The sequence below is a fragment of the Monodelphis domestica genome, chromosome 4 (genome assembly GCF_027887165.1).
Source record: "Monodelphis domestica isolate mMonDom1 chromosome 4, mMonDom1.pri, whole genome shotgun sequence".
Classification (NCBI taxonomy): domain Eukaryota; kingdom Metazoa; phylum Chordata; class Mammalia; order Didelphimorphia; family Didelphidae; genus Monodelphis; species Monodelphis domestica.
In genome coordinates, this window is record NC_077230.1 from 449,992,596 (window position 1) to 450,008,537 (window position 15,942).

A 15,942-nucleotide genomic window follows, 5' to 3' on the forward strand; every position below is an offset into this window, starting at 1 on the left:
AAATGAAGTAGATTAGTTCCTGGGCTCCTTGTCCGAGATGTGTGGAACAACATAAAAGCTTTTTCCAGCCATATCAACCAATTGATCAACAAATGCTTATCAAGCACATGGTATGATCCATGCATTGTGCTAAGGCACCTGGGAAACGGGTGGTTACAGAACAGGCTCCATGTATGGAGAAAGGAAAGCTCCTGACTTCTTTTTAGGATTCTCTGCCTGTTATATTTATTAGCTTTTCAAAAGTGGCACTGGTTTTATTTATCCACAAGCGGTCTCCAAACCACCAAGCTTCTGTTCCTTTGATATTAAAACCCCTCAAACACCACTGTCTCTTGCGTGATCACCAGGAGAATAAGACTTATACAAAAGTCAAGATTGATATTTTATCTAGAGAAACCAAGGAGAGAGATGCATCATAACCTCCCTGCTCTCCCTCTCTTTTTCCTTCTAGCACAATTCAAAGCCACCTCAGCCCATGTAATCTCGCCCTACCATTTCAGTGCTTGGCCAGAAGCTCCAAATTCTAATGTGCTTGGCTGTGATTCAAAATATTTGCTCCATGAGATCTCTACTGCCAGCCCACAAGAAGCATTAACATCCTTCCCCTGGATTTGTAATTGGGAAACCTCTTGAAAAATCAGCTGCAGCATTCTTAAGTAATTCGGCACAGCAGTCAACACAGAATTCCGGCACAGATCAAAGATGATCATCTTCATCTTGTAGGCAATTCCCTTAAGGGCCATACATGGCAAATACAGGGTAATCCATGTAATAGATATGGCACAGTGTGCAATCTCATTTGAAAGGCTATTTCAAATAACTATCGGTCTTTGCAACATTCACACATCACATCAGTAAATCTGGTAAATAAAACAAAAGCAAATATACATAATAGTAAATGAAAAGAATTTATGAGACCAAATGATATGAACTATTTGGGGGCATGCAAATAGGTTTTCCTATTTTCTTTTGTCTTGGAAGAAACTTCTTGTCTGTAATGCAGACCACTAGGAGAAGAGGACATGTGGTTGGACAGAAACTTCCTGCCTGCTATGTGTGTAGGGTAATATTTATTGGGAAAGGAAATAGGATTGGAAAAATGGGGGATAATGGGAGGTTTGTATCAGGGTATGGAGGAGAGAGGGGAGAGAGGGAATATTGCTTGGTGAGGCAAGGGAGGGAGATGCCCCCTGCTGAGAGGAAGCAGCAGGGGTCCAATAAGGTCTGTTTGTCCTGGAATGACTTAACTGAAGTTATGACCAGAAAAGATAGTCCACTTATCTGACTATAAATTCAAATAATATAAAGTTTAATAACGAGTTGGGATTGGAGTTTTTTCTCAGCTTCAGACCTGAGGCCAGGCCAGAGGCTGGCGGAGGGTTTGTCCCACTCCCGTCTACTGTATATCAGTCTTCTTTTGTTTTGTTTTTTTTAGAATCTTAGCAGTAGACAGAAAGCAAACAAGAACAAATCTGACTTTCAGAAGCCTGTGTCTTCCGGCTGAACCAAGAAGAGCATGCCACTCCAGACTGGGCTGAATGAGCTCCTCTCTCCCCCAACACCCGGAAGCAAGTCCCACACAGCAGGAAGGAAGTGCTAGTCACAAGATCCAACTGCCACTCCCAGTTGGGCCCTTCCCCCACAAACTGTCAAGTCTTGTTTCCTTTCCACAGAGGAATACATCAGCATTCCCTTTCTGGAGGTGAGAGGGTTCCCTGTGTAATTCCTACACAGTGTGTGAGTCCTATTGAAAGGAAAAGGGTCAATGACCCAGCCCTTAGCAAAGCACTTGGGGATATTTAATGAAAGGGAAAGGCTGAGGCTAGAACCAACTGGATGTGAATTTCCTGGAAGCCTCAGACATTTGGTGGGCCTTTGAGGCACCAAGACCCCTGGTGGCTAGGGGCAAGGGTCTGGGATTTTCTTGTCTTTTCTCGGCAAACCCAGGAGAAGACTGCCTTTGTTTGGGAGGAGATAAAGGATTTGATGCAGGAGCCATGAGTCCAATGTGTTCTGCCCTTCCAGTTTTACAGAGGTGGGGATGATTAGGACGGCTTCCAGGGGCCCTTCCCATTGAAGTGTTAGCTGATCCCTCTGTTTTGGGCAGATCCTCCTTTGAGGAATTAAGGAAGATCTGATTAGTGTATTCCTTCAGGATTTGGGGAAGGGGGCTCAGTCCTAGAATTGCTCAGGGGGTTATGCAATCAGGAGGGCCTGAACACAATCAATTCTTTGCTTAAAAAAGCAGGACTGTTACCCTTACTATTACCCAGTAAGGGTGTATACAAACTAAAAGAACTTTCTACCTTTTTGATGTGAGGAGTTTTCTCATAATTGTGAATCTAAGCAGCCCATGTGTCTTAGCTAAAAGGTGGCCCCTTTCTAATCAACTAATTATTGTTTCCATGTTCTTTTGATTGTGTACAGCTACTTGGCAGGGTTTGTGGGACATTTCAATCTCCATCAAAGTGTGTTTGTTTGCTTATTCTTCCAGCCTACTGTAAAGGATAATTTTAGCATTATGACTTAAAATCTAAATTAATTGGTCATCATGGGATATCCCAAATAATAAAATACCCAAGTCAGCTGGAAATTATGGTGATTTTAGTTAATATAGAGAGAAGGAATTAAGGAGAAGAGAGAGGGAGAGGAAAGAGTTAATTTAAACTGCTCTGGCTCAGGCTGAGCCAAAGGGGTCTCCCTAAGCCCAAGGGAAAAGGAAGTCAGTCTTATCACTCACCACAAGACCGTCTCAAGGAAGCTGTCTGAATGAGCCCCTCCAGGCTGAGTTCCAGAATCGAACTGGTGCCCAGGCTGCTCACAGGAAGTGATCAGCCAGATCCACCTCTCCAGGGAAAGTGCATGAAGAAAGGAAGTGACATGCCCTATATAGACGGTTTTATGTCACTTTCCTGCATCTTATCTGTACCAATGGTAGCTTATCTTGAATTAGGACAGCCCAGAGGTCTGTCAGCTGTTTCTGCACATGTCTATCAAAGGCCATCCTCCTAGATACTTAATCCTTAAGTATGGGTGCAGACATTCCTGACCTTGTTAGACAAAGTACGGTGGAGCAATGTAAAGTTCCCAAGACATTCCTGACTAAGTATCTCCATTGTTACAATCAGGATATAGCGAAATCAAATCTTCTAAAGTATGGTCTGAGTAGGGTGGAGTAGTTTTAAAATTTACACTACTTTTTGATTTCTGATTTGATAGTATAGCTGGGCTCTGCTTCTGGAGGAAAAGCTGGTCCTGTTGCTACTTTTTTGGGATAATGATTATTATGTTATTCCAGGATTTCACGGATAGGCTGGGGAATTGCTCGCTTTAAGTATTCCCCACCTGGTCTTCTCCAGGGATAAGTCTGCTGCTCTCTTGGATTGTGCTCTGAATTTCTGACTAGGTTTGGGTCTGACCAACAGAAAAATGGTATTGAATTCAGCCCCATCAGCTAGCTGGAAAGCTCTGTTGGTTCAGAGTCAGAGCTGCTAGCTCTTCTTTAGTCTGGGTTTCCTGCCCCACTTATTCCTCTGCAGGCTAGGCTTGATCCTGGAACAAAGCCCCTTCTTTGCCACTGTGTTCTATATACCTCTGCTGTTTGCTTCTGAATGTCCTCCCTTCTCAGGACACAGCTCATGGTTTCCTTCTCTGGGAATGTCACCGTGAGTACAGCTCCCCTTCCCAATTTGTCCTAGATTGAGGCAACAAAGCTGCCAGTTGTAAACTGTCCCTAGTGTAGTGTCAGGGTGCAAAGCCTCAAACAGTTTCTATAGTATTGGTTAAATGTCAATATAATTCACTTACAAATCCATCTGGGCCTGAGGTCATGAAGCTCTCTCCCCCTTCCCTCTACTTGTTGCCTTCCCCCACTAGAGTGTAAGTACATTGAGGCCAGAGGCTGACATTTCTGTTTATATCTTAGCACAGGACCTGGCATAGAGTAAGCATTCAGCTCTCCGCACCCCCTGCCTGTTGGGGTCCTCCCTCACTCTGACTAAAGAGAATGGAGGGTGGATATCAGGGGGCACCTTCCAGATCCTCAGTGCCTAGAAGATGCCCAGGACCATCAACTCATCATTTCCAGTCATCTCCAGGACACCTTTCAGCCAGTCACACAAGCTTACAACTTATCAGTCCTGGCTCCTCATCCTCTGTAAAGGAACAGCCTCCACGTCCAATCAATGGCCAATTCCTGTCAATTCTGCTTTCATAACATCTCGTATGAACACCCTATTGTCCCTTCTAACACTGCTACACCTATAGTTTGGGCCTTTATAACTTCACACCTTAATGTGGCTTCTGATGGTCTTCCTTTCTCAAGGCTCTCTCCTTCCCTCCAGTCCCTCTTTCACTCAGCTATCTAATTAATATTCTTAAAGCACAGATGCGATGATTTTACTCTTCAAATCTCTTTCAATAAAGTCTGGGTTCAATTTATTTTATTCTTTCTATTAATTTTTTTTAATTTTATTAAATTAATTTTAATAAAAATTAATTTTAATTTAATTAAGGTAAAAACAATTTTTAACAATTGTTTTCTGACCTTTTACAATCAGAATTCTCTCCCTTTTCCCCTCCCATCTCCTCTCCCCAGACAAGAAACAATATGATATAAGTTATTCCAATGTTCTCATGAAATACCAATTTCCATATCCCTCATGTTATGAAACAAAGCATATATTGTGCATGTAAGAAAAAACTCATGAAGCAAATTAGGGAAGGAATGCCATGGTTGGATCTGTTTTCAACTTTGACCGTTTCTTCTATGGACGTAGTTAACATTTCTCATGATGAGTTCCTTGGAGTTATCTTGGATCTTTGCATTGCTGATAATAGTTTAGTCCTTCACAACTGATCATCATGTAATATTTCTATTATTGTATATCTGTCTGATTCTGCTCACTTCACTTTGCATATAAGTCTTTCCAAGTTTTTCTGAAATCATCCCATTCATCTTTTCTTATAGCACAAGATAGTATTCCCTCACCATCATATACCACAATTTGTTCAGCCATTCCCCAATTGATGGGCATCCCCTCCTTTTCCAATTTTTTGCCACCACAAAGAGCGCAGCTTTGAATATTCTTGTACAAGTCTTTTTCCTTATTATCTCTTTGGGGTACAAGCCCAGTAGTGCTATGGCTGGATCAAAGGGAAGACAGTCTTTTATCGCCCTTTGGGCATAGTTCCAACTTGCCCTCCAGAATTGTTGAACCAATTCACAACTCCACCAGCTATGCATTAGTGTCCCAACTTTGCCACATCTCCTCCAGCATTCATTACTTTCCATTGCTGTCATGTTATCTAATCTGCTATGTGTGAAGTGATACCTCAGAGTTGTTTTGATTTGCATTTCTCTGATTATAAGAGATTTAGAGCACTTTTTCCTGTGCTTATTAATAGTTTTGATTTCTTTAACTGAAAATTACCTATTCATGTCCCTTGTCCATTTATCGATTGGAGAATGGCTTGTTTTTTTGTACAATTGGTACAGCTCTTAGACACTATTCTTTTAAGAGTTCACACCCTCAGAAACTGTTCAATCAGGAAACTGTGAACCTTTTTGATGAGAAATTGATCTTCAGAAGGTGAGAAGTAGATCCCACAGACATTGCCCCCTGGGCAATGCTAGACAATTTAGAAACTGATTGGCCCCTGTGAAGAAGTGAAGAGATAAGAAAAGCAAGCCCAAACTTCCTCAGAGCAGATGGTCTTTGAGAAGATAGTCTGAAGAGATTGTCTTCTGGAGACAGTCTTCTGACTGGGGAGAGTCTTTGAGGGAGCTTCCCTGGAGACTGCAGTTTGGATCTTGGGCTTGGAACTCAGCTTCAACTTAAGACTCTGACTCCTGGACTTCTTCATTGGTTGAGCGAAAGGCTGATTCCTTTCCTAGTTTCCTAAGAGAATAGCTTCCATCTTGGAGGAGGCCACGTGTTACCTCCAACCTTCCTGGTTGAGATAGGATAGATAACTTCTCTATCCCCCTCACATTTCTCTTCTTTATTGTTTCCTCTCTATTTATAAATACTTGTAAATAATTTCTGACTCGAGATATAATAAATATTGGCTACCACATAAGTTCATAAAATTATTATCCAACCACTAATTGTTACCTTTATATTTATTTATTATTTCTTTGGGATACAGACCCAGTAGTGGTATTGCTGGGTCAAAAGATATGCAGTTTTTGATCCCAGATTCAAATATAAAATCTTTCTTCTTTAACTTTTAAAGTCCTTCAAAATCTGGCCTCTTCCTATTTCCAGTCTTCTTACACATTACTTCTCTACTTATTTGGGGATCCTGTGACATTGACCTCCCTGCTGTTCCTTGCAAATAACACTCCACCTCTTTGCTCCAGGCATTTTTGCTGGTTTTGCCAAACCTAGAATTGTCTTTTTTCAATACTCCCAACTCCCCATTCTAACTTTTTTTCAATTTTGTCCAGTCTCAGCTCAAGTTTCACTTTCTTCAAGATAACTTTAGAGGAGTAGGAGATGGCTCAGAGGATTGAGAGCCAGGCCTAGAAATGGAGGTCCTGGGTTCAAATCTGGACTTAGACACTTCCTAGTTGTGTGACCCTGGGCAAGTCACTTAACTCCCATTGCCTAGCCCTTCTTGCTCTTTCAATATACTCTCAGTTTATCCTGTACATATGTCATTTGTACATAGTTGTTTGCATGTTGCCTCCCCAATTAGACTGTGAGCTACTTGAGATTACAGATCACTTTAAAAAAAAATCCTTACCTTCCATTTTAGCATAAATACTGGTGTATTGGTCCCAAGGCAGAAGAGTGATAAGGGTTTGGCAGTGGGAGTCAAGTGATTTGCCCAGGGTCACACAGCTAGACAGTGTCTGAGGCCAGATTTGAACTTGGGACCCTGGTCTCTGGCCTGGATCTGAGCCACCTGGCTGCCCAGAAGAGGCTGGTTTTTGCCTTTCTATAATTAGTGCTTAGCCCCAGGAATAACTCATATATAATAGGTGCTTAATAAATGCGAATTAATATACTGACTAAACTAACCAGAAGATGTTCATGCTCATGTAGAAGAGAAACTGGGAAAAGGGAAGGGTTTGGGGGGAAATGGAATGAATTTTCTTCTTATACTATTATTATTTCTTTTAAAACAAAATATACTCCAGTAAGTATTTAGCAGGTTTCAAATTTCTATTTTTATCACATTCTTTTAAAAGCTTAATTTACAATCTACTGGTATCTAAATTTTTAAAAAATTCTCTTTTTAACAGCATTTCTTTTTTTTTTAAACCCTTTACCTTCTATCTTAGACTCAATACTGTGTGTTGGTTCTAAGGCAGAAGAGTAGTAAGGGCTAGACAATGGGAGTTAAGTGACTTGCCCAGGGTCACACAGCTTAGAAGTATCTAAGTCCAGATTTGAACCCAGGACCTCCCCTCTCTAGGGAATCTCAAGCCACCGAGCCACCCAGTTGCCCCTTTTAACAGCATTTTGGACACAATGGTTTCTCAGAGCAATTCACAATAGAAGAAAATTGAGAAGCACAATAATAACCTATACAATGTCATATGTTCAAAACATGAAACAAAACTTATTACCAGTCAGATGTCATCAACTCAGCCCAATGCATTTCCAAATTATCCTACATAGAAATCACTCATCTTATAATCTTTAAGTAATTTTATACCAACCACCTCAAAAATCCAGTATAAATTGATCAAGTATAGAGTAATTATATTCAATTAAAGAAACAAGAATAACAGCTATAACAGTTAAAATTTAGGGGAGACGGGGAGACTGAGGCAGGTAGGAATTAGTTTCTCTCTGCAAGGAGTATTATATTTTTAGAGGTTTATTGAAGATTAAGGATTAAAGAAAATACAGGATAAGAAACACGTGTTCAGGCCATAGAGAGGCCTAGACACAACCTCACCTACATTATGCCTGCCCCAAAGCGGAAGTCCAAGAGCCCCAAAAGCCTTTGAATCAGCTTAAATACCTTCTCGATCTCGGCCCACCTCAGAATTCCCGTGAGATTACAAAGCATTTTGGGGAAGTGGAGCAAAGGCTTGTGGGGATTGTAGTCCTGTATTCGAGTCTATTATTTACACATCGGAGAGCATTTCTCTAGTTTACTATATGCCAATCACTTCCCAATTACTGTATCATTTGATCCTCACACCAGCCCTTGGAGGTGGGTATCATTATTCTTTTCTTCTTTAAAGGTCAGAAAACAGGCAAACCAAGATAAGATGACTTGCTTAAGATCACACATCTAATAGGCTTTTGAGTCTAGACTGTAATTCAAGTTTCCCTATATTTTCCCAGGACTTTTCCCCTCCAACACCTTTATTTGGGAACCTGATCTAAGATGAGAGGGGTTTACAGGGTCAGAGAGAGAGGAGTTTTGAAGTGGGGGAGTGGGGAGGATCACCGGGGGTCTCTGATTTAAAACAAGCTTTTTTTCCCTTCTCACAGTCAAGGAAGAATTAAGTACCAGGTACATTTAAAGGGCTAACTGCATCCCTCCCTCCCCCCACCACTCTGTATACCTATTTTTTTTCCATTGTGGGATTACTTCCAAGCTTTCCTTCTTTACACTAAAACAACGAAGAGGTTATGATTAAAATTCTCTGTATAAATGCAGATGAAAATATATGATTTATGTATAATTGAAAATCTGTTACCCTAAAAAAGAACTACATTTCCTGGGAGCCCACTGACTTCCTGTCATTATGTACTTCCTGTAGATGGGGGATAAATATCGAGTGGGCGGTTCTGCCTCCTCCTCCCCTTCTTGGGCTTGCAGCCAGCATGGTGGTGGTGGTAAGCTAAGTGTGGGGATTTTAAATGGGCTAATCAGCCATGGGCACGTGGTCTTTATTTTGTGTCTTCTTTATTCCTTGATTTCTAATGATCCTTTAATAAACCTCCTAAAATATAATATTTTATTATTGAGATTTAATTTTAATTTTTACATTTATCACTTGTTTATTTGGGTATATGATTTAGGGTTTGGGTTTTATAAGATTGTTTACTTACAAAAATGAATAATATGGAAATATGTTGTGAGTGATAATACACGTACAACCCAACTTGAATTGCCTGTCAATTCTGGGAGTTGGGAAGGGAAGAAGGGAGGGAGACAATATGAATTATATCAATTTGGAAAATTTATGTGGAAATTTATTATTAAGATAAAAGCTAAAAAATAATTTTTGCTGATAGCATATTAATTAATATTTATTAAAATTACAATGAATATATAATAAAATTATAAACATAACTGATTATAATTATTTATTAAATGATTTAATTTTGAAATTAAAATTTTTATTTAAGTAAATAATATTTAATAAATAAATAAAATTTAAATTATTTATTAAATTGTGAAAGTGGGTTAGAGAGAGAAAAGGCACATAATCAAACTACTGGTCACCTAGCTAAACTGAGCTTTACCACATGGAGCTCACCACATGGCCCCATTCTCTTCTGCTGCTTCCTAGCAAAGAAGTGACAAACTTCCCTGGTCCATAAATTATAGCCCCAGTGATGTCACTTTTTCTTTTTTAATTTTTAAATATTTTTTCATGTTTTCATGATTCATTTTCTTTCCCTCCCTCCCCCCCTCTCAGAGACAACAAGCAATTCCACTGGGTTTGAGGTCACTTTTTCTGAGTCTCCCTGGTGGACAGACTTGACCTTGGGAAGGGTCAGAGGTCAGCCTTTTGGATGCCAGAAGTCTAGACTAGAGACAAATGTCCTTCTTATACAGATAAGCCTCAGGCCTTGTCCTTAACCCATTCAGAAGAGGAAGGGTGTGGGGTGAAACCAAATTGGATGTAAAAACTTTCCTTTTAGAAAAGAGAGGTGCAGATTTATTTTAAATTCACACAGGCAATTAATGATAGTGGCTGAGTGCTTTTTGCCTCTCATTTACAGAATTCAGTCTTCCAAACCTCAGTGATTAATCTCCAAACCTCCAAAATCTCCTATCAGTAGATAATCAGAAAAATATTTATTAAATATAGTCCAACATCCTCTATTTATAGAGAAGTAATTTAGAGATGTAACGACGCAGGGTTATACAAGGTTGTACCCACAGTATTTGGAAAATGTTAGCAAGCCCATCTTAAACTCTTCTCGTGATTTGTGGAAACCTTCCCTTTGGGTACGCTAATAGGGCGGATTCTGAGTTTTAGCTTCTTTTCACCAGGATCCAGGAGGAATGGTTTCCTATGAAGTCCCGGTGAAGAAAAGCCACGTTTGAAGGATCAGCTCCCTTCTCTTTTCTAAGATTATTGCACTATTTCTGTAATAAAACTCTTTGGCTGCTGCGGTTTAGCAGTATTTTTGGCTGGCTACGTTTTCCCTTTTAGGAATCTCTCAAGGTAACAAAATCTACCAAAAACATGAAACATGAAACAAGACAAAGAGATTTCCTATGTTTTATACTTGACAAAGAAGCAAAACAGATCAAACGATAAGATATACTTAACTCTTTTCCATTTTCAATAATGAAAAAGAAAACTAAATTAGAACCAAAATAAATGATCAGTTAAATCTCTTGCAGATTTATATTAGATATCAGAATTACAATTATAAGCATCCCACAGAGGCAGCGTGGTGGCTCAGTGGATGGAGAGCCAGGCCCAGAGATGGAAGGTCCTGGGTTCAAATTTGGTATCAGATGCTTCCTAGTGTGTGACCCTGGGCAAGTCACTTAACCCCCATTGCCTAGCCCTTACAGCTCTTCTGCCTCAGAACCAACACCCAGTATGGATTCAAAGCAGAAGGTAAGGGGTTTGTTTGTTTTTTTAATCTGGTATATACACATTTAGAAAGGGAAGTAGTGATTATGAAAAGCAAGCGAGGCTTCCTCAAAGATCATTTCATCTTTTTTGATGGGATTTCTCAACCAGTAGATGAAAGGGTTGCTGTGGAGCTAGTTTTCCTTAAAGTATCTTAAACTATTCTTGTGAAGGAGACAGAGATATAGATGGATTTCACAAGAATACACCATACTGGTTCAATAATACAGTATTACATAAAAATACAATTCAACAATGAGATGGATTTATAACTGGTTGTGTGGCTAGATTCTCCAGTGGAGTATTCGGAACACATTATCAGTGTCTTGGATAAAGGCATAGATGGTATGCTCAGCAGTTGCTGATGACTCCACGCTTTGAACTTTACATTACTCCACCCTACTTAGTCTAACAAAATCAGGAATGTCTAACCCCTACTTAAGGATTAAGTATTTAGGAGGATGGCCTATGACAGACATGTGCTAGCAAATGACAAATCAGAAACAGCTGGCAGACCCCTGGGCTGTCCTAAGTCAAGCTTAAGCTACCATTGGTACATGTGAGATACAGGAAAGTGATGTAAAAACCACCTATATATTTCACGTCACTTCCTCTCTCTGGCCTCTTTCTGTGGAGAGGTGGCTCTGGCGGCAGCTTGCTGAGCTTATTGAGTTTTGGTATCTTGGCATGGTGGAAGGTATTGTCCAGGTTTGGTGGTGAGTTTTCCTTGATACTATACTGGGAGAAGCTCATTAGTCTAGTTTAGGTGAGGCATTTTCACTGAGCTCTCTCAGAGTTTAGGCTGATTCTTTTCTCCTTTACCTTCCAAACACTATCCTCTTAGAAAAACCTCTAATCTTCTTCAAAGACCTCATGGTGGAAGTCTTTGAACTCCCCCTGGCACAGTCCAGGCAGGAGAAATCCTAGTCCCACTTCCTCTCTCTTCTCCTTAATTCCTTCCCTCTATGTTAATTAAAATCACCATAAATTTCCAAACTGATTTGGGTATTTTATTTGGGGTTTTCTCTGGTGACCAAATTAATTTAGATTAGGTCACAACCCTAAATTATCCTTACAATGCTGGGAGCCATAGTTAATATGCTGAATAGCAGTCAAAATTTAGAAGGATCATGGCAGGCTAGCAAATTGAGCTGAATCTAGTAAGATGAAATTCAATAGGGAGAAATATAAACTCTTGCACTCGGGTTCCAATAAATCAGCTTCATATGATGGAAGCCTAGTTAGGCAGCAGTGGTCCCTTAAAAGATCCATGGGCTTTAGTGGATTGCAAGTCTAAGCGGTGTGATGTGGTACCCAAAATAGCAAATGTAAATCTTGGGCTGCATTGGGAGGGGTGCACCCTCTAGGAATATGGAGACTGGCCCACTGTACCTTGTTGGCATCAGGTCTCTATGGGAGTACTGTATTCATTTTGGGGTACCACAATTTACAGAGGAAGTTGGAGATAAACTAAAGGAGGGTAAATCAGTACTGTGGAAGGGCTTGAGTTCAGGTCACATTAGAAATGGCTGAAGTTACTGGGAATGTTTAGCCTGGAGAAGATTCAGGGAGGACATGATAACTGTCAAGTGTCTAAAGGGCTGTCATAGGGGGAAGCAATTCAATTTAGCACCAGAAGGCAGAACCAAGAGAAACAAGTAGAGGGTTCAAAAAAGCAGATTTAGGTTTGACATCATGAACATTTCAATAAGTTTTTCTAAAGTGGAATAAGCACCCTACAAAGGTGGTTAGTTCTCATTTTGACTTCTTCAAGCAAAGGCTGAATTACTTCTTTTCTAGTTATGTTGTGTGGGGGCTCCCTCCGGCACCACGTAGGTGGTAGCTCATCTTTTCCATGCCTCCCTCTCACTGATCTAACACCAGGCACCCCCAGCAAAACGTTTGGAGACCTTCCTCTAGATGTGGACACTGTTGAGGTACCAAAGGTGAATGTGGGCCATCCATGGAATGTCCCTTCCTCTACGTGATCAGTCATGTTACTTTGGATTATAGAATTCTTGGACATTCTTTATGTATTTATTCCTGCACAATTCCTGGTTTTGTAAAGATTAAAATTTAGGGGAGACGGGGAGACTGAGGCATCTGAGGCAGGTAGAAATTAAGTTTCTCTCTGCAAGGAGTATTATATTTTTTAGAGGTTTATTAAAGGTTAAAGATTAAAGAATATACAAGTAAGAAACATGTGCCTAGGCCAGAGGCCTAGACAAAATAACCTCACATCATGCAAGAGACCGCCTGCTCCAAAACGGAATTCCAAAAAGAGCCAAGAGAGCGAGCCCCTCAAAAGCCTTTGAATCAGCTTAAATACCTTCTCGATCACGGCCCAGGTGAGATTACAAGGCATTCTGGGGAAGTGGAGCAAAGGCTTGTGGGGATTGTAGTCCTGTATTTGAGTCTATTTTTTACAGTTTGCACTGGTGAGCCTATTACCTTGCAACTTTAATTCTTTGGAGGAGATGGTATTCCATGACTTAAAGCCCTAAGCATTATCCCCTGAAGGATCTTGGTGTTGAAGAGATGGATCTTCATTTCAATTATTTATTTAATTTAGACTATTTTCCCATGGGTCCATGATTCATGTTCTTTCCCTGCCCCTTCCCATAGCCAACAAGCAATTCCACTGGGTTTTATATGGATCATTGATCAGGGTCTTCATTTGAGAGAAAAGCTTAAGAGTCATTAAAAGAATTATGCAACTTTACACAAGTAATCCAGCCCATTTCCCCCTACTATTCATTTTTATTGGTGCGGGGAGTAAATATTGCATGTAATCTTTTTTTTTTTAAGCTAGTGTGTATTGGGTCTGTAGCCCAAAGAGGTTAAAAAAAAAAAAGGTATACCTGTATAAAAGTATTTATAGCAGTCTGTAGCGGCAAAGAATCGGCAATTGAAGGGATGTCCGTCCACTGGGGAATGACTGAACAAATTGTGGTACGTGTTGGTGATGGAATACTGTCGTACTTTAAGAGAAAAAGCTGGAAAGATCTACGGGAACGGATGCAGAGCGAACTGAGCAGAACTGGCTGAACACTGTATACAATACTCGAGACACATATAGCCATCCACTTGCTGTTGGAGTGTATACAATAACAGCAATACTGGATGATGGTTATCCGTGAAGCTTGACTACCCTCAGCAAGGAGCACTACTCGGTCCTGAAAGATTTGAGGAGGAATGTGATCCTGCCTCCAGAGAAAGACCTGATGGAATCACCTTTCCCATCAGTGTATTTTTGGTTTTGTATGAGGGCGCTCTTACAACAGTGACTAATATGGAATGTGTTTTGCATGACAATAAATAAAAGTTGGTGTGGGGGCAGCGAGGTGGCTCAATGGATAGAGAGCCAGGCGTGGAGATGGGAGGTTCTGGGTTCAAATCTCTATTCAGATACTTTACAGCTGTGTGAACCTGAACAAGTTACCGGATCGCAGTTGCCTAATCCTTACTGCTCTTCTGCCTTGGAACTGATACTTGGTATGGACTCCAAGTCAGAAGATAAGGGTTTTGTTTGTTTGTTTTTAAATACATGGTGTGTGGACTAAAGACAGGGAGTAGTCAACAGCCAGTAGTAAAACTGACAAAACAAACAAATGTAATTGCAAAGAAATGTATTATGAATAAACGTGAAAAGAAAAGGAAGGAAATGAAGAGGGTAATGAGATAAGCCATTGGGATGGAGATGAAAATGCACAGGGAGGGATGAGGCTATGGGTACCCAGGCAGAAGGAAGAAATGAAATGAGCTATATTGAAGGCAAAGGGAAGTTACAAGAAGAATGAGGAAGAAGAAAATATAGTATGAGAAGGGATAGTGTTAATAGCAGATTATTAAAATGGATCGTTAATTCTATTTTGTTCTAATTCACCATTTGCTCTGCAGGGCCCCAGAACAGACTGACTTCTCTTGGTTTACAACAGCCGACTTCCCACTTATTTTCTTACTGCTTTGTAATTGCTTTAAGGAGTTTCAAGTAATATCCACTATATCATGTCCTCCTTATGGATAGCTATATATCTATATCTATACTATATTTATATCCTTATCTCAAGTAAAAAAAATTATATTTCAACACATATTCTTTTTTTTAATTTTTCTAATGGGTGATATAGATTTACTTTAGCAAGTGCACCTTTCATATAACCAGCTGCTTTGAAGCATGGACCCATGTCTGCGGTAAAGAATGATTGCTATATAGCTGACTTGTGAGAGACACATATACCCATCCACTTGCTGTTGGAGTGTCTCACTCTGAATTAAGCTGCAATAATGCCCCTTTCTCTGGAGGGTTCCTGGTCATTTGGGAGTGGCTCATGAACAAATTCAGCAGAAGAAAACTTGTGTAATAATAGTGAGATTTCAACACAAAAGGCCAAAAAAAAAGTAAATGTATAAGAAGAACCAGGCAGGGACAACCTACTAAAGGCAAAATTGAATTCCAAATAGAAGAAAAGTTTGGGCTGAGGAAGAAAAATGATGCTGAGGATAGAAAGATGAAATTAAAGTTCATGGCTATAAAGAGCTTCCATTCTTCTGGAACATGTGGGTTCCTGGGCAGTGCAAAGGGCTAAAGAATGCCATAAAGGAATATGGTGGCATCCCGCTTTAATGCGTAGGTATAGGACTGCTAAAAAACCTGTTGGAAGAAAGACCCTCCTCTCCCCATGCCTTTCCATCTTTGAATATGGCCTAACAGCTAATACATTATAGGCAGAAAATCTTAAAAGATAAACTATCTACTTCCCATAAAGCTCCCTTCCAGGTCAGTTAAAGACTATAATCAACAGCATGGTCCATTAGCTTAATAAAAGCACTTGGCACCCATCATGTCCATATCACATAGAAGAGGACTGTAGAGATGGTTACCTCTATTCATTCTTATTAGCTGTATGCTGGACTCCATAGGTCTCTTGTTATGGATTCAGACTAATTTAACAAATATTCCAATAATTATGCCAGATGTGGATAGTGAAAATAGGCATACAACAAAACCTTCCAATCAAATTCACATGGAGAGATAAGATCTCAATTTGGGCCAATAATATCGATCACTTCAAGGGGAAGGAAGACATCTATTGCTTGTGATTAGGCAGAAATTTTGGATCATAATGTATCATAATAAAAGACAAAAC